The sequence below is a fragment of the Adiantum capillus-veneris genome, chromosome 16 (genome assembly GCF_014529385.1).
Source record: "Adiantum capillus-veneris isolate H3 chromosome 16, ASM1452938v2, whole genome shotgun sequence".
Lineage (NCBI taxonomy): Eukaryota > Viridiplantae > Streptophyta > Polypodiopsida > Polypodiales > Pteridaceae > Adiantum > Adiantum capillus-veneris.
Window position 1 is genome coordinate 134,123,851 of NC_140946.1, and position 19,800 is coordinate 134,143,650.

Sequence of the window (19,800 nt, forward strand, 5' to 3'; positions counted from 1 at the left end):
ACAAAGTAGTCAATTGCAATATACCTTTTCTATCATCAGGATTTTTAAAGCTCAACGTCTAGCACAACTTTCTAAAAGAAATTCCATTCATTAAACTTGAAGTTTACCAAAAAAAATTGCTCAAGCACAAAATTCTGAAAAAAAAAATGCCAAAATTCCATTCCATTTACACTTAAAGCCAGAATCTTGCCCAAAGCACAAACTTCTTTTAAACATTTAAAGCCAGAATCCATTTACACTTAAATTTGCCCAATTTTTGAACATTTGCCAAAAAGAAAGACATAGGATGTTTGATTTTCCTTCCATTTATACCAATTCTTTTAGTTCTAATTCCTCATTCTCCTCATTGTAGCTAATAAGAATATGCAACAGAAGTATCAACAGTCTTATAAAGAAAAATTGAAGCATAAATCCTTTAAGATCTAAACTCTCAAACTCATATACATTTAGTACTTGTGAAAAACTTTAGGGTTGTAGAGAGTTCAAATTTTAACCTAATAAGGTGAGAGCTCACTATGATCTAATGTGATACATCAATGGCTTGGTGTGTATTAAAACAATAATAATGGGTGAGTGGCCTAATCATAAAACTATAATATCATCCTTCTCCCCCTCGCCCATCTGAAATATCATCCTTCTCCCCCTCGCCCATAAGACACGCAAAGAGTGCCTCTTAAGGCATGAGTTATTGCAATGTAATACAATAAGTCACTTTCATACAAGTCTCGAATGGTTTCTTGGTTGACATGAGCTAAAAAAAATTTTCTTCCTTGATTAGGTCTTAAGTGCATAAGTGAAGGGTGAGTTTATATTCACTACTTACATAGTACAAGAACACTATAAAAAGAAAAAAAACCCTAAAAAGAAATATGCAAAAAAAAAAAACACAAATGTATTAAAGTGCATTCGACCGTCTCTACTTATATGGACACAACAAGCCTTTTGACTTTCCACTTCGAGGGGTCTTTTCATTTCCTAAACTCACCCTTCACTAATGCACTTAAAGATGTTTTTTATTTTTCAAAGATAGGGAGGATCTAAAAAATCATTTCAAAACATCTTGAGTGCATAAGTGAAGGGTGAGTTTATATTCACTACTTACATAGTACAAGGACACTATAAAAAGAAGAAAACCTTAAAGAGAAATCTATACTTCTATACTCTTTATAATGTAGCTTAAATTTTTCAAGGAAGAAGAAACCCTCCATGTGTCACTCACTACTCACTGTTCACTTAAGAGAAAACCTCTCTAAAATGCAAAAGGAAGAGTACGATTGTAAGAAACAACAAGTAGCTTTTAAGCTTTTGTCAGAATGTAAAATCAAAAGAATTTCTTTTTCTTTAGCAGTAGAAAGTGCTTTAGTCATAGAAAGTCAAAGACTTTCTCCTCTACATAGAATAAACTTATTGGTTAAATACACATAACAAAAAAGAGATAAATTTAGTGGAGATTTTATTATTTAATGAGAATTTAATTTTTGAAGATATATTTGGTTTTTTCTTTTCAAGAGGTCGTTTTCAAGACCAATATTGATATATTTTTGTAAAAAGTTTTTATTTCTTTAAAGAGATTGAAAAAAAAAACTCGTGTGGTGTCGACTTGGAGTTGTTTCACTTTGAGAAAATACATGCAAATGAAGAAGTAGTTATCCATGTTATTGACCATGAGAGAGAGAGAGAGAGAGAGAGAGAGAGAGAGAGAGAGAGAGAGAGAGAGTCGCATTGCATGCGTGTGCGTGTACGTGCATATGAGAGAGAGAGAGAGAGAGAGAGAGAGAGAGAGATTTTTATTTCGAGCTCATAGGGCTCCGTCTCACCAAGGACACCTTTCAAGCCCTTCAAATTTCTCGGGGGGAAAGGGGGGGGGGGGAGGTCACTTAATATTTATGCGACTACCACGTGAGTACAGCAGAAGGGGTTATTAAAATTTTTTCTCACATTTTCACATACAAAAAGGTACCATAAAATGTAATTGGAATTTTTCTTTTACATACTAAATTATTTGTCAAAAATTCGTAGATAAGGAGTTTAAAAATAGTCCTTGAACGCACGTGATATACAAAATTTATATTTGACACGCCAAGTCAAATTTCCAAGATAATATGGTTTTCTTAGAGTACTAGTGTATTTTCAAAAGGGTAGCTAACATTTTTCACCCATAGAAAATAAATAGAATGCCCAACAAAAATCAACCCTCACATTGGCACTCCGAATAGGGAGAGAGATTGCCCACTTAACGTACTTTTTATCAATTCTTGAATATTTTGTCCTTTTTGTTTTTAAGAGTTAAACCGTGGAAAATGCTTAAAAATCAATAAATTTTCTAAATTTTGATAGGCAAAGGTGCCTATAAAAAATCAAACACACACACACACACACATAGAGAAAAATGTTTTAGCGTCGAACGAACGATGCAACAAGCAGGAGGGAGAAGAGGAGAAAGAGAGAATTAAATGTTTGATGTAAGAACAATCTAAAGCGACGTTAAAGTTACACAACAAGCCTTTAAAACTTTAATATCTATGGAGAGAGAGAGAGAGAGAGAGAGAGAGAGAGAGAGAGAGAGAGAAGAAGAAGAAGAAGAATAAAAATTTTAATGCCATAGAAACAATCCCAGAAGATATAAATGGCAACTTGGGTGAGAATAAAGTATTTTTGTTTCATCTTCTAACTCTCTCTCTCTCTCTCTCTCTCTCTCTCTCTCTCTCTCTCTCTCACACACACACACACACACACACACACACACATGCAACTTGAAAAAAGAAGAATTTAAAATATTGTAGGAGCGATCCAATGAGATCTCAAAGATCTATTCGATGGTCTTAAGTTCAAGACCTTAGAGAGAGAGAGAGAGAGAGAGAGAGAGAGAGAGAGAGCAATCATAGCCATCTATACTTTTCTTTATAGAAATTGAGAAAAAGGAGTTTGCTCGTTCTTTTCATGCATTGACATGAGGTCATCACCTTAACAGCAGTGCCAAATTTTCAACTACTATACCACTCTGACAAGTCATACGTGTATGCACACATGAGCGCCATGCAAACTGCTATCCATCTAATACATGTGTGTGTATGTGTGTGTGTGTGTTACTGTTTTAAATACATATATACGCAAACGAACACAAGTACTCACAAACAACCTGATCCTAGACAAGTATAAGGGTTATGCACAAAATTTATTTGCATGTTTGAAAATAAATTCTGTACATGGTATCAATAACCTAGAATACATCATAGGAAAAATATAATCCCTAAGAATGGTAGTAGAGCTGCCCCCAATTCGAACGAGCATCAATTCCAAAACATAAAGAATAGCCTGTTTTAATCAAAGAAGGTAGCCCTCACCTACACCCATAATAAACAAGAAAACGCTTAGTTAGCAATTATTTACCGTATACAGGTGATGCATGGGCATCCCAGTTGTTATCCATGTCACAATGATAAAACAAATAATTCTTTATGTGTTTCCATATGATCCTTTGAAAAATAATTTCACATGATACTATACTTCTTCTTTTTATTCTTCACAGCACCATATATATACACTTAGAAAAAAGTATCTCATACAGATTTTATGTAGTAAAATACTCGGTATTTTTCCTCTAGAAGTGATAGAGGAAGGGTTCTTTTACATACATACATTTGGGGGTTTTTTTTATTTTTATCATACTTTCTTAAGGCCTTTGTTCAATTTTAAAACCCAGTACATACCGTTAAGGTTTTAGACAACATAAGTAGAGATCTAGGTATCACAGCATAAGGCAGCAAATTCCCAGAAACAAGGTCAGCCACGTTTGTAATATACACACAATATTGCTTATTTCTTGCTTAGGAATACGCAGCTCACTTCCTTGCTATAAAGCATTGAATTGTCTATATTTAAAGTATTTAACCAATCATTTTCAAGAGTATAATGAACCTAAAGTATTCAGCACACATTACCCACACAAGATAGACGGCATCCCCAGCAACAATACAGGCTATAATACTTTTACACCGAGATGTGAAACCAAGATCAAGTCTTCCATACACAACCAGATCATCGAAGAAAAATTTTCATCAAAATATTACGTTCCTTCCTACTAGAGAGCAAAGTAAAATTCAGTATATATACTTAGAAATGAATACTTGCCAATCATCTCCTAGTGCACCATGTTAGCCACCTAGGATTTAGTAGCTCACCACATTTTTATCCTTAATTTTGCAGTTAAGGCCACTACCCCATTTTTTAGAGAACTGTTTAGAATATTGGTTTCTATCATAGAATAGAGCTATCCTTGAATAAAAGTCCTCAGTTGAGATGCCTTACAGCCTGTTAGTATACCACATAGCTAGGGCAAATATACAAATGATCACGGGCTGGACCTTTATATCAGGGTCATTAATATGGTCGTAATTAGGTTTTCTATGATGCCGAGAACGCAAAAATTGCTCCTCAGTTTAGAGCAGAATTTTTTTCAGCTTTAAGAGATATCCTACCGTACACTATCCATGAGTGCCCCAATTATCGGCCTTTTATGTTATAGAGGCACAAAACCCTATCCATGTCATTATTATCTATTTTTAGAAGTCAAGATAGGCCTCCTAGCTATTCAAATAGAAGTCAAGATAGGCCTCCTAGCTATTCAAATAGGACTTTTATGTTATAGAGACACAAAACCCTATCCATGTCATTATTATCTATTTTTAGAAGTCAAGATAGGCCTCCTAGCTATTCAAATATTATGGAAACGGATTTTTAATGGTGCAAGCCTGATTCTTTACCCATAAAAAATCTCATAAAGGTGTCACTTTTTTCATCATGTCGTGTAAAACACACACTCAGCAAAACAGGCTTCGCCCTGCAATTAGATACATATTGAAGTTTTCTAGAAGCCAATCAAAAGCCAGACAGAATACGACAGAGGTAGAGATAGTCCTCTTTAACCCGGATTTTTTAAGCAGATCTCTGACATAGTACAATAGAATCATTTCTCAGATCCACAACCCCACGGTATGTATCACAAAAATGCCCCTAATCATCAAAACAAAGCACCATTTTACAGTTTTTTATAGTTACGAACCAGTCATGAGCTAGGAGAAACACCACAACAATCCTATGTCCCATAGGGTATCATTCTTAGTACGTATGCTTCATTTAGTTTGTAAGTTAGAACCCAACAACATGTATGGAAAGATTATCTCCGCATCAGAATCAAAACATACTACCAAAACAAATACAAAATATTTTCCACGCAGACAAAGTTACAAGCTATTCGACCTGTGAACTCGGAGTAGTAGGCAGTCCAGCCCCCACGATGATTTCCTTCCCACTTGTGATGATAGTAGAAGACAATTTTATCCGAGTGCAGAACAGTTCTCACCCCTCAATGTAAAAACATTTACAAATTCCCTTACCATATACAGTAAACAAATGCCAAGTGAGTGCAAATACTCACAAGTTTTTATAGCCTTGGTTTCAATACAGAGCGTACTATACAAGATCGGATTCGTCAGCCCGTAATCCCACAAGATATGCATACTGTCATACTGCTACGAGAGGATGACACAGGTGCACAAAGCCAAGCAGAAGCCGTGGCATGGCGTGTAGATCGATAGCCGTGTAGGGTGTGGGTTGTCAATACTAAGTATCTCGAAGGCAGAAGATAATGACCCACTCTTAGTCCAATTTAAACTTTTATGAGAAGTAGTAGTTACCAATTCCCCTTAAGAAGGAAATACCATTTTAAGCCAGCATTTCCATGCACCATAGAAGTTCTGAGCGGTAGACAAGAGGTAATATACCCTGGTAGGCTACAGCCCAATTTTGATGATGGTATTAAGAAACAATTATTCCAATCCTACTGTAGACAACCAGTTAGTATTTCAAAGGGTACTACACATTTTTCAAAGTTCTCCTTATACAAAGACCACAACATCTATACAATATAAGTTAGGTGTGCTTCTCTTCTTTTTTTAAGGGGATTAGGCCAAAAACGTTATAGTATTTTCTCGTACTGTGTAGAGCAGGCCTGAGTAGCATTAGTACACACGTACTAGATGAAGGGTTTTTTGATACTAGATTATATGCAAAAAAAAATACCATAAGTAACTATATGCAAGGTATTCAAAGGAAAACCAAACATTATTCCATATATCTATCAAGGCTAAGTCATATCTTCCAGATAACTACAGCTTTGGTAGGCTAAAGGCCCCATACCCGATGATATTTTTAGGTACTAAGAACCAATTATTCCCTGCCTATTAGTATTTCAAGGGGTAATGCATATTTTTCCAAGTCCCTTTATAAAAAATCTTACCTACACCCAAGTTAGGTGTTCTAAGGTATTTCCTTGTTTTTGTATAAAGCCAGTGGCATCAGCACATATGTACTAGATGAAGGGTTTTTAACACTAGGTTATATCACTTCATAAGCAACTACATGCAAGGTATTCAAAATATTCTTAAACATTATTCCCTATACCTATCAAGGATAGGTCATATCTTCCACATACCTATTATTTGGTGTTTTAACCCGAGTCAGGGCATAGCATAGTTATACCCTATTTAGTATAAGAGAAAGGAAGCCATTGGAGTGGCATCAGACACTAGTACAGGAAGTTAGTAAGGTTTTTTACACTTATCCTTCATGGCAACAAACACCAATTTGATATTAGCTTTTGCAATCCAACACCTGCAGCAGACTAATGAGTTAGCTCGCAGATCATTTGTCAAAAAATATGCCAGCCTCCTCTTTCCGAACCAGGGAACATCTGTAGCCCAAACACAGTGGTGGACATATCAAGATAAACTCACCAGAGTAACATTATGGGGTCGAGAGCATTTCAAGAAGAACATTAGTCTGGCAATGGTAAAAGATGCCATGGGTTTAGGTCCGAAGTACTATTACATTGAGCAGTCTATGAAGCGCGGGTTCTCAGAGCGATTATTCCTACTGGCACAATTTATTCTTCATCACAAGCTCTTCTTATGTCCTCATTTTGGCCCCTACTTACGAGGATACTTTGATTATTCTCCCCGAACCAGAGGTTTAAGTGTGGCATTAGCTAATCGTATCCTGCCCCTTACTGAACGACCACCCATATGTTTCTATTGTGATAGTTGTTTGTGTGATCATGTAATGGATGGCTTAACCGTGATGTAAGAGGAACCTAGGCGGTTTATCTGCTCTTATTTACGATAGGCTCTTTTTTCTGTAAGCAACACTTTGAACAAGTGTGTGTGTGTGTGTGTGTGTGTGTGTGTGTGTGTGTGTGTGTGTGTGTGTGAGAGAGAGAGAGAGAGAGAGAGAGAGAGAGAGGGTTTGGTGGGGGAGGGGGGGGGGGCGGAGGGGGCATGAAGGGAGGAGAAAAGTTTTAAATGTCATAGTTATTGTACTATAACAACAACAAGAGGCTTCAAGGCCTATGCGACAAATTTTGATATAAGAATATATATGTGTACATACCCACACACACACACACACACATATATACACACACACACACACAATTACACATATATGCATGTATGTGTGGCTCTGTGTGTGTGTGTATACACACACGCACGTGTCTATATATGTATGTGTATATATTTATACATATATATAGTATGTATTTGTGTGTGTGTGTGTGTGTGTGTGTGTGTGTGTGTGTGTGTGTGTGTGTGTGTATGTGTGTGTACTCAAGTAGGGTATGATAATCATATTCTCAAATTTTCAAGGAACCTAATGTGTACACAAAAAGAGGTTGTCCTACATTGCCTCAATGTCCAATCACACATTTAACAGAGCAACAATTAAGCCAAATGGTTGGTATAATGTAGATTGTGCGCAAGGAAATAGGCTCAAGTTGGTTGAATACAATCTGCTCTCTCAAAGAGGAATATGGTTTTGTAATTAGAGGATAAAGATATATAGAGATCATTGGCATGCATTATTTTAGTCACAGCCTCAATTTTACACCACGTCCTTCAGTTTAGCATAATGGCCAAAACTCCTATAAAAATAAACAATTGAGCAACCTTATTTTGCTTTCATTTCTATCACAAATAGTGTGCACCTTATCATACTAAGCTGCTTATGTATTGTTGTGATTAGGTGATGACGTAAACCATTACCATGCTTGTGAACATAGATAGAGATCCAAGAGAAGCATCTAGAGAGAAGCATAGATGTAATCACATTCTTAATATTAAAAGAACTTCATCTCATCTCTTTGAAACTTGAAGCTTTTTTGGTACATTGGAAACTATGAGCCCTTATATTTTCACAACTCTACTCTTAGACATGAAAAGTTTTATAAGTACACACTGTAGCAATTTGGGCCTTCATCTTTAAAAGCTTGCTGGCTTACCCAGTTTGTACTTCTCAACTTGGTAGCACTTTTGTCAACTCTAGGTAGACCAAGGGAAAGATGGTCTTCTTGCCATATAAGAAGTTATGATGTTCACTTCTACCATGTCTTGCTTATAAAAAAGATGCAAGGATAGAAGTAAGTAAGAGAGTGGAGTAGAGACATTAAATTCAATTGTATTCCTATTGTTGAAACCAATTCTAGAACCCACTCCATTTTCAAAAAAAGCTTTATTTTATATTGGTTTCAGACGTCTTTCATCTCTCCACACCATGCTAACTACCTAATCTGTATAATCAACATTGGTAGCATTGCTAAACCAAGATACACCAAAAGGAGGAGACTCTCTCTCTCTCTCTCTCTCTCTCTCTCTCTCTCTCTCTCTCTCTCTCTCTCTCTCTCTCTCTACCACAATAGAAGTGCACTCCTAAGTTTTTTGTACAAGGGCTAGCACCTTATGAAAAACAATGTCTATGAGAAGCTCCCAAGCTTGGTATCAAAGAATGATTTGTATACCACAATAGAAGTAGAGCACTCCTAAGTTTTTTGTACAAGGGCTAGCACCTTATGAAAAACAATGTCTATGAGAAGCTCCCAAGCTTGGTATCAAAGAATGATTTGTAGAATCTTACATATGTTAGAATCTTCAAGAGGTTGTGGAATGCATTACTTTTAGAAATGTAATAGAATATACATGTAGCAATAGACTATTGATAGTGTTTCACTTGGACGAGAAGATATACCTACAAGAATAGAAAGGATGTTTCTTTAGCCGCAGCAGCGCGTGGGTCACATACTAGTAAGGAAAGAAAAAAACAAATGTATAAAAGTGCACTCAACCATCTCTATTTATATGGACACAAGAAGCCTTTCTACTTTCCACTTCCATGGGTCTCTTCATTTCCTAAACTCACCCTTCACTTATGCACGTAACATGTTTTTAAAGGCTTTTCATTTGGGAAGACCTAATTGCCTTGTTGAAATAGAAGTCCAAGCACGATCAACTTTTCTACCCCCACAGTTGGCGTGGAAGATTGCATGGACGGCTCTAGCCAACCAGCACATGATCAAATAGTGTTCACAATCGCATGCCTTAATATTTTTTTAAAAAAAATTATTCACACGAGGTGCAAGTCACCTGCTTCGCGCTGCCTCGCCCACCTCGTTCCTCTTTCTACTCGTCGCCTCATGCCTTTGCCTTAGCCTTTGCTAGTTGATCCACCCAAAAGCGCTAGGTTGATTGTTGGCCCAAAAACGATGGGGGTGCTGTTGTTGGTAATCCTCTATTCTAAAACACTAGGTTGCTCTATTATATGTCTTCTTCAAAAACCAACCAAGGTTCACTTCTTGAGAAAAAAGTGATATTGTCCAAGCGACGAAGCCATGAAACCGGCCTATAGCATCACTAAAGGGCGGTAAACTTTGGCTTTCCCCCGATCTATACGTTGTTTAACTTTACTGTACTTTATGACACAAAGTGATTTCACAAATTTTGGAATTACCACTTCACAACAAATCACTACTTGGTAACTAGAGTGCTCCCAAGTAGACAATGACACCCTATTGGCCCCAAAGGTTAGCACCCCTTCCGGTCTTGGAGAGAACCTGTAAACCTCTATGCACTGTCCCACTTATATTGGGATGAACATTGCCTACTCTAGGCCAATTTTGGCAACATAACGATAGTAGAAGGCTTCATAGAAAAAATCCCCATGTAATAGGTTACTTTCCGCGCGTATTAGAGCACTTTTACAAACCTAGTGAGAAAACCTTTGAACGATGTAGATTGATGGTTTGTGGAGCGTTTAGATGTATTTGGAGCCTTCAGCCACACAGTCTATGGTATGGGGAGCATTTAGTTGTATCAATCCTCTAAGCTTATGGCCTGAACCTTTTTATGTTATTTGCAGGGGGAGTGAGGAGGTAGTAATTTTGTACCTTTATGTTTAAGTTTTTCTTTCTGGGAGGAGTGCTTAACAGCATTGTTTGTTATGTATTGTAGCATGTATATGTAAGCATCTATATTGCATCACAATGTGCCAACCACTGAATATTCCTAATTAGGTGAGATTGCCCACAAAACTATATCAATGCACAATGCTACTTCAAAATAAGTGAATACATATGGGCTAGGTTGCCAAAGATTACTGCATGGAATTACCTACCCATCTAAGGGAGTACACCTTGGTTTTGAATTAAAAAGCACCTAGCAAGAAGAATCGACAAAATATCCCATTTGGAGATTATGCACAGTCACAAAAAAGGCCAACAAAACAAACGTCCAAGCCAACAAGACAAAGGAAAATATGGATTCCAAAGAAAGTAGTTGGCACTACTACAACTCAAGGCAAATGCAAACCAATGCCAGTGGCGAACTGCAGGCAGCGGATGGGATCGTCCCAACTATTTGAGACACAAGGATTTTATGAAGGGAACACTCACATTTGGTTGATAAATCATGCCCTCAAATTCTTGAAGTACTGAAGTACTTATAGTCTTATATGCACATCAAGCCAAAGGCAATTTTTTTCCCGCTGGGGTTTTCCCCTTTGGTTATCAAGGTATAAAGACCCTAGATTAGACTAATAACACCTTTAGTTGAGATTTGTCTTTATCCTTTCTCTCAATAAAGCTTGTAGCACTCATCACTCTCAACATCATACCCCTACTCAATGAATCCATCTAGTACACATCATGGATATATATACACCACTAAAGGAGGGGGGAGAATGCTACTACCAATGTTCTATTATCAAGACACTTTAATGTACAAATGATGACAAGTATAGGTTCAAGCTCTAGCTTCAAGGATAACACAAAGCTCAAACATGTGGATCCAATAATGATGTAGTGACAAAGCTTTACACCAAAAAAGAAGTCAACTTCAGCAACAAAACAAACAGATGACAACAAATACCCCAAGCATGACAAAGACAAATACTCGTGTCGAGGACAAGAAGAATAAGGAGGGGAGACTATTAAAAGATTTCCCTTTCAATAGAAGATTCCACAAAGATTCCAATATGAAGATGCTCATGAAGAGGTGCAAAATGTGAGATGGATGCGATCAAGTGAAGACACATTTAGACATCACTTCAAATTTCCCAATTCTAATATTTTTTGTTGTTTTGGAAATCCTTTGTAAAATTGCAAAAACTATTATTTAAGCTGGCAATTGTAATTTGCTACATATCTTTGTAACTATTGATGACAGATGATGAGTCAACCTAGGAGTTCAGCAATGACCCTACAATTAGTAAAAGGTTCACATTTTGGTTGGCCACTTGAATCTTTGGGCCAAGTATACAATACAATGTTATAAACCTTATCATTAAACTTTGTATAACTAACAATACCTTCTCCAGGGCTTCTTCTCCTAGCCTCTTGTGATTTATAAGTCATTACTTTTAATTTCAATGCTTAGTCTATGTTTAAATCTCTTTGTGAGTGTGCTTGCCTATGACATTTTTAGGCTCGTTTCATCACATGCATTCAGTATTTTTGGATTCCAAGAGCATAGTTATTTAGAGTGCATAGGTCCATAGCTTCAATCATCAGTTTTCTTGAGGTTTATGTTGTGGTGTCATCCAGCCTATCTTGGTGTGCCTATCAAATTTGAGATCTGACTTCACCAGATGTTTGTCATGGTCTGTTTACCTCATGACTCTATTTTGGTTGCATTTGGTCTTCTTTCGGTAAGGTATTTTTTTACATTTAGCTCGTAAGTTAGTTATTTTGAGTGCCTTGTTAGAGTGAAATTCTAGGTTCATATCATGCTCAGTCTTCTCATGCATTTTTCCCAACGTCAATAGATGATGTTTGGAGACTTCATGCCCTAATCAGGTCAGATACATCCACGAATTGACATTTATTTTTGGTTTGTGTTTTCACTATATTGCTTCATCCACTCATGGATTACCCACCAACATTCGTACCTTTGGTTTCTTGCCCCAATGCCCTACAATGTTAATCAATGATTTTTAGCCCATGAATTTATGCTCTATGTTGCCATGATCATGCTAAGTGCTCATGCATTGTAGTCATGAGAATGTGCTGAGAGCTTTTGGCTCTATGGATCTAGATTTATGTTTGGTTGAGTGGCATGTGACATAACTCCCACTTTGCAAGATTTGTAAGACTAAGAGACCACATGTCTCTATGGAATCTACAAGATTCTAGCTCCGGGAGGTGCTCGAGGCTAATCATTTCCAATGTCAATGGGTAGAGACCCTTGACCGATGGGTTTTGATCTCAATGACATTTGGCTCAGGTGTGAGGGCCATTTGCTAGTTCATGTACAAAAGAAACAATTTACTCAAGTAGCCAAGAACCTATCAAAGGCACTAGGAGGTAAATATGTACGTATTTTCCATTTTTGCATTTGTGATAGGGGACCATCCAGAGAGCTTTCCCTAATCCCTAAATGCCCAATTATTTGGGTTGGGACTCATTTGGACAATAGAAACTAGGTTGAACAACCATATTTGCTCTATGAAGTGCAGAACCAACTACGTAACAAAGAAAGGCCATTTTGGGAAATCATATGAGATCCACATTGAACCAAAATTTGTAGGGGTGTGTCTGAGAATTATCTGGGAGGAGGGAGTAAAAGGGAAACCCCAAACCTCAAACACCCCTAGAAAGATATATAATATGGAGACAGACAAAGAGACACTTCCCCTCTCTCTAGACTCTTGCAATGGAGCCTAAATGGTTGGAGTGTGCGACTAAAATATTTTGCCAATAGGATATTGCAACCTCTAATACACCCCCTCTTTTAAGTATCACAATATGAAAATTACGTAAATGTGATCTATACCACGTTAAGTGTGAGAGAAGGAAGAGAAAGAAAGAAGAGCGGTAGTGATATGATTAAAGGTCACATGTGTGAGCATTTGAATTAGATCTTGAAGACTTTCCCACCACACTTCAAGAATTGAGTTGCATTAACACTCCCCATGCCCCATGTATGTGATTCAATTAATGATAGTTAGGTTATGTTCTCTCTTATCTCGTGCAGTTAGCACATAGGGGTGGTCGGTGCCCTCAAAAAACTCCCCTCACACTTCTTTGGTGACATGGCAAGCACTTTATGACTCACTACCTTGGCTAGTTGGCGAGTAAAACTCAAGGCCCCACACCTTTCAGCTAGCACTTGTAGTTCTGTATGCACCAATGAGCATCAAGTGCTCCAACAATGAGCATCAAGCATAAAGGGTTGGCTAGCCAGCCCTTTCTGCTAAGTACATTTCTCTTTGTAAAGTATGTCACCCTCACCCACATTTATTGGCCATCACCTTTTGCTACATCCATTGATGAGCCACTTTGGGTTTATGTGTGCTCTACTACAAAGAGAGGGAGAGCATTCACACATGTACACACACGCAAATCATCTTCCGAGTATATATGCATGACAGAAAGGGATTCTACCTTATTATATTTGGTATATTGAACACCTTTGTGTCAAGATTTTATCGAAACCTTGGAGATGAGCTTATTATATTTGCAAGCCTTGGCATTGATCCCATGGTCCCATTGATAACAAGCTACTTCCATGGCAAGATTGGATCATCTCTAGCAAAATGATCCCTCTTTGTATCCTTCTATTTGTTAAGGTCTTCCTTCCCTTCTTCATTAGAAGCAATGGACTTAATAAATCTACGTAGATGCAAATTATCATATAGTAGTTCAGATCAATCACTTGGCAAATTATTTGACTGCACAAAGTTGGTCCCTTCCAATCTAGATTCATGCAACCCATGACATGCCTCTTCTGCAAAAGAGGGACCTAATTCTAATCCGTGGACGGCCAAATGTTGTTCTCTAGGAAATTGCTATGCAAATTCAAGGCTATATTGCAAGGTTTCATGACGAGCTTCCTAACAGGGGAAATCATACTTTTTAGCTTCATTTGAATCAAAGGGCTTGTGTAACAGACTTGGACACACCAAGTCGGGAATCTGACACAACACACGAGAAAATACTTAAAGAAACCTTATCACAAAAGACGACACACTACCCGGTGTTGTTCCGTGCCTAGAGGTATTGGCCCCAAAGTCTAGCACCCCTTTCAGTATTTATTTTTACATTGCAAAGTACAACGTCTGAGGGTCCTCTCTACTCAATGCTCTCAAGCAAAACTGACAGAAGAGAGACCCTTGCTACATATTTATAGGCTCTGGACCTTCTCAAAAGTAAATACATGAAAATCTTCAGTCTCAAAAGCCTCTGACCCAAAAGCTCGCATTGCTCAGCAGCCAGTGCAATTCACAAAAACCCATACGATGACATGTCAACAATCAATGTAAAACGCGGGCCATCCATACAGCACTACTACATCAGCATTGGTGCACAAATTTTAATCCTTTATGTCCCCTTCGGCCCCTTTGGAGAGGTACCATAAGTTGGTACAACTTATAGGCTTCAAAGTCTTTAAAATACGCCTCTCAAATTTTTTTGCGAATTGGTAAAATTTCATCTGCTTCTTTCTCAAAGGGTATCTCCCTCGATTATCCCTGCAAAATCAAACACAAGCCAAAAAAACTAGTGCAGTAGACATTGACTATAAGTATTGGCGCACTAGTCAACACAAATCCAACACTTGCACATAGACGACAAACACTGAACATTCCAATCACATCACAAATTCCATTGAGATATCATCTCATTTGAATCTCAAGACCAAAAGGCTGCAGTCATTTCATCTTTCAAACATGCACTCAGACACGACCCACATGAGAGCACACATAAATTAGATTCATTTTGGGAATCCCCATTTCAAAGTACTTATTTCTTAAATTCATACAGCAGAATACTGTCAGATCATCAGTATCCTTGAAATCCAAAGGAAACTCATTGACTTTATTCTATCTAGGTAACCTTTGACAAAGGAGCGGAGTGACTCCCCTCTTGTGCAATCTCGTCTACAATTGATTCAACCCTAATGATCTGCAGGATCTCTTAGAATAGATAAAGCTAGATCAAAAGCTTCAAGGTAAAGCTCCAGTATCCAAGGAGTATCTGCTCGATCCTCCTCCTCCATCCACGTCGCATCCAATGCTGGATAGTTCTTGAATTTCACTAAGAAACTTGGTATCACTTTACCTTTCACTTTCCTTTCCTTGTGAGCTAGGATATATTTTGGGACGAGTATCTCTTTGCTCTCTTCTACTTCAGGTTACTCCTTAGGCTCCCTGTTGACTGGCACCTCATCCTTGAAAGGTTTCAAAAGACACACATGAAACCCATTGTAAATATTCCAAATATCTGGCAACTTCAGTTTGAAGGATACATCATTTATCTTCTCTTGAATGTGGAAAGGGCGATAGTATCACATACTTAGCTTTGGAAAAAGACACTCCTTTCCCTTTTGTTTTCTCAGGCATGCCTTCTTAAGTTGTTAGAGCATCCAATCATCTTGCTTCAGCTGCAAGTCACGTCGATGTTTATCGAATGCCTTCTTATGCCGTGCTTGAGACTTCTCAAGAGCCTCACAAACCTTGGCATTCAAATGGTGCCTTCGCCTTTGATGAATGAATCGTGTCCTTGTAGGAAAATTCCACTAAGGGCAAATACTTTGAAGACTTCGATAAATCCAAAACCAGTAAATTGGCTATCTCAAATTGCCCATCTATATGTGGGTGGAATGAGGATAAGAACTGCATCCATGTGCCAATGTTCTTCAAGATTGTACTCCAAAACAAATTAGTGAATTGGGGTTCTCTATTCGAGACTATAGACTCAGGCATGCGATGTAACCAAAAAACTTGTGAAACAAACAGTCTCACCAAATGGTCAGGCTTAATTGTCTTCTACCGAGAGGAAGTGGGCCTACTTATATTGAATCTGTCAATGACTATCCAAATGCCATCATCCATGGCAATGCTTTCCTAGGGACGGGAGGACATGGGTAAAGGCTATAGAAGTCATGGCGCCTTATGCCTGTCAAACTTGACTTTTGGCATACCAAAACAATCACGAACAATCTCGTCCATATCCTTTTTGAGCCTCGGCCAGTAGAAGTAACAATCAACACCCTTCAAGGTGGTATAAATGCCGCGGTAGCCCAAAAAAAGGTGGACAGTGGCACTCTATCAAAACCTTTTTCCTCAAAGGCTGTATAGCACACAACATCATTTTTCACATCAAATAGCCGACTCATATGGAATAGCCTGCAACTATCTCCCCACTTCATCCGATGAAAGATATCTACAAAGTAAGGATTGGTGGTATACTTATCTACCATATCCTTGAAGTTGTAATGATGTATCACGAAAATAGCGAGAACAAGGGCTCGACTAGCTCAGTAAGGTGGCCGGTTCGGTGGTGTACTACCATGAATCAAATCAATCGTGTGATCTTCAAGACGAAAAGGAGGTAACTCGCCTGGTCGGCCTTTAGAGAAATAGTCAGCTTCTGCATGTATAAAACCTTGTCGTTCTTTTTCTAGATCGGACGTTGTCGAGAAATTTGTGGTCTTGCCAGGAAAGCACCGGGCTTATGGCTCTGAGAGTTTGTGAGAGAACTCAACAAAAACTATATGAAGGAGTTAAACCATAGATGCCATGAAGACTAGGGTTTGGAAAGAAGTGCAATCAAAGAAGACTCACTCTTTCTCTCTTGCACTCACACACACAAAGAAAGAACGCAAAAGATAATGTCAAAACAATACGAACATGAAAACATCAAGGCTATGGTCATATCGTATCATGGGTAATATGAAAGGGTTAATAGATGAGTTAATGGCATCCAATCTTGACTGACCAAATAGGCTACGAATTGTTCTTTGGAATTGTAGTTTTGTGCTTACCATAATATATATATTTTGTCTAGTGATTGGGATTAATTGTGTGTACAAATCCTCTTGGTTCATAGCAAGATAACTACGCTTACGTCAAAAGAAAAGTTATAGTCTATGAGAGGTAGTATGATGGGATCCGGTGATAGAAGTATTTCATTAAGCCTTTCTGGGCCAAAGAGAAACACTATACGTTGTTGAAAGTGTATTTTTTGGCTAATCCATACGTTAATTCTAATAGATCGTACAGAGTGAAAGCGATAGAAATGATCATCATGTGGGTTATTCATCTAGGATAGTATGTGAGAAATGTAGATATGAGAGAAGTGAAGAGATGAGAAGTTTCCCTACCAAGCCCTATTCTTGCACGTAGGCAATAAGGATACTGCGGGCAGAGATGTACCTGTAGCAAGAGAACCTAGAGAGGGTGAATTACTAAGAATGAGAGAGATAGGTTTGGTTAAGGAGATGAGATTAGATACATATATATATATATATATATATATATAGATATATATATATATATATATATATATATATATATATATATATATATATATATATATATATATATATATATATATATATAGATATATATGTTGGATTAGAGATGAAAATGAAAACAACAAGAAATCAAGAAAACATCAATGTAGAACACATCTTACTTGAAACCCTTCGGCACCATTATTGATGGGAGAGAGAAGAAGAGTGGATAATTCCACTTTGATTGATACACCAAGTGCAAGACCTTCTTTGATTAGAGTTGATCTTCCAAGGTTAGCTTGTTGCAAGAATGGCTAGTCTCCCTCTAGGAGAAAGTGTAGGCTTGGGCTTATGTTAATGGCTAAGTACAATTAGGCATTACTACTCACTCCCTCGAGAATTCCTCTCATCAATTGCTTGAATGCTTCAGTTCCTTCGAAGGAAGAAGAGGTCCCCTTTTATAGGTGAAGGGAACCCCCAAGGGTTTACACAAGAAGAGAGGAGCCAGTGTGAATAGGAATTGGAAAAGTTGGAAATGAGCTGTCCCTGCATGATGTGGGCAGACTGGGGTCCAATATTTTGATCATATCTCCTCAACCGTTGCTCCAAATAAAAAAGTAAAAATATGGGCAAAAACTTCAGCTCATTAGCTACGATTTTCATTTTAAAATCGTTTTCCAATTCGGATTGGAACCTTGTGTAAAAAATTCATCAAAATAGGGTCCATTTATGGCAGCAAAAGTCTTCATGTGGTCTCCTTAGCCTAAACTTTCATTTAATTCCAAAGGACACCTCATGCCATATGAAAGCATGACATTGCTCCTTGACAAAGTTTTGTAATCATGCTTGCAATAATGCATTAAAATAAGTGTATCTTTGAAATCATGCCACCTAGTGTGCCACTAGGATTTGATTCTCTCCTAGTAGCTATTTAAAAAGAAATATAAGAAAAGTATAAAAAATACATAGAATATATATATATTGGAGTTTACCCTAGATATAGGATCTAGCTAGGGTGTGAGATGATAATGAAATAGTAGAAATAAAGAATCAATGCTTTTTGCCCCAAGTTAAAGAGGCGGAGCTATTGATGCTTTTCCCATAGTATTTTCTGATGGTAAAGTAAGGATATGTTACCCTTGAGAAAAATAATAGGATGAGATAGAAGGCTTATTATTATACTTAAATATGCATATGTACACTATAGGAAATATAATTATGTATCTAAAAAAATACAAGATAGATCTTGTAGCATGCGTTCCCACTATGTACGTGTCACAGCACGACAACGTATTTGACCTTTGTTCATCATTCAGCTCTTTCAAGAAGATCGAGTAAACAAAAAGATTAGATTTCATCAATTTGGAAATGAACAAAGCCAACATAAGTGGGATGTACTCGACCTTCAACTTTACATCAAGTACAATCTCTTGGCCCTTCTCATTCTTCAAAGTAACTTTCATGGCCCTATAATCAACCACGGAGTTATTCTTCTAGAACCAAGGGATTCCTAGAAGGATGTAACACCCTTCCAAAGGCATGATGTAAAAGTCATCATGCCCTAAATACCCCTAGCAATGCAAACAAGTTTTTCCAATGTCAAGTGTAATGGCAACATCCCATTCGGGTGCCACTAAAACAGCCTCTGCTTGTGGCCCCATTTCCTTGGGTGTAATTCCAAGTCGAGTTGCCAATTTGGATGAAATAAGTTGGTCTTAGCTCCTCTATCAAATAATATTAGGGCTTCTTGATCTCGTACTTTCTCCTATGCATGACAAAGTTTAGTGCTTTCATCCATCTAATCAAGATCGGTCCCCACACAGTCTGATACTAGTCCCGCTTTCGTCTTTCCTTTCTTTGCGTGCTCTTCGGCTTCTCTAGAACTCTCTGGCCTATCTTCTAATTTTCCTCTGGGTGTCGTTTTAGGGAACCATCCTGACACATGTCCATGTTCTCCATAGTCAAAGCACTTTTCAGATTTGAGATACTCAGCTCATTGTTTATCAGTAAATCAGCGGCATGTATCCTTCTTTTTCTAAAAATTTCCTCTTCTTCTGTTACCATTAGTCAAATTTTATCCGGTCGTTGTCAAAAGTTGATCAGTGGATAAGTAAGATTACTTGAATGCATAGCAAACCCTTGCTTAGCATATCCCATCAATTGTTACAAGTATGGACTTGGACTTCTG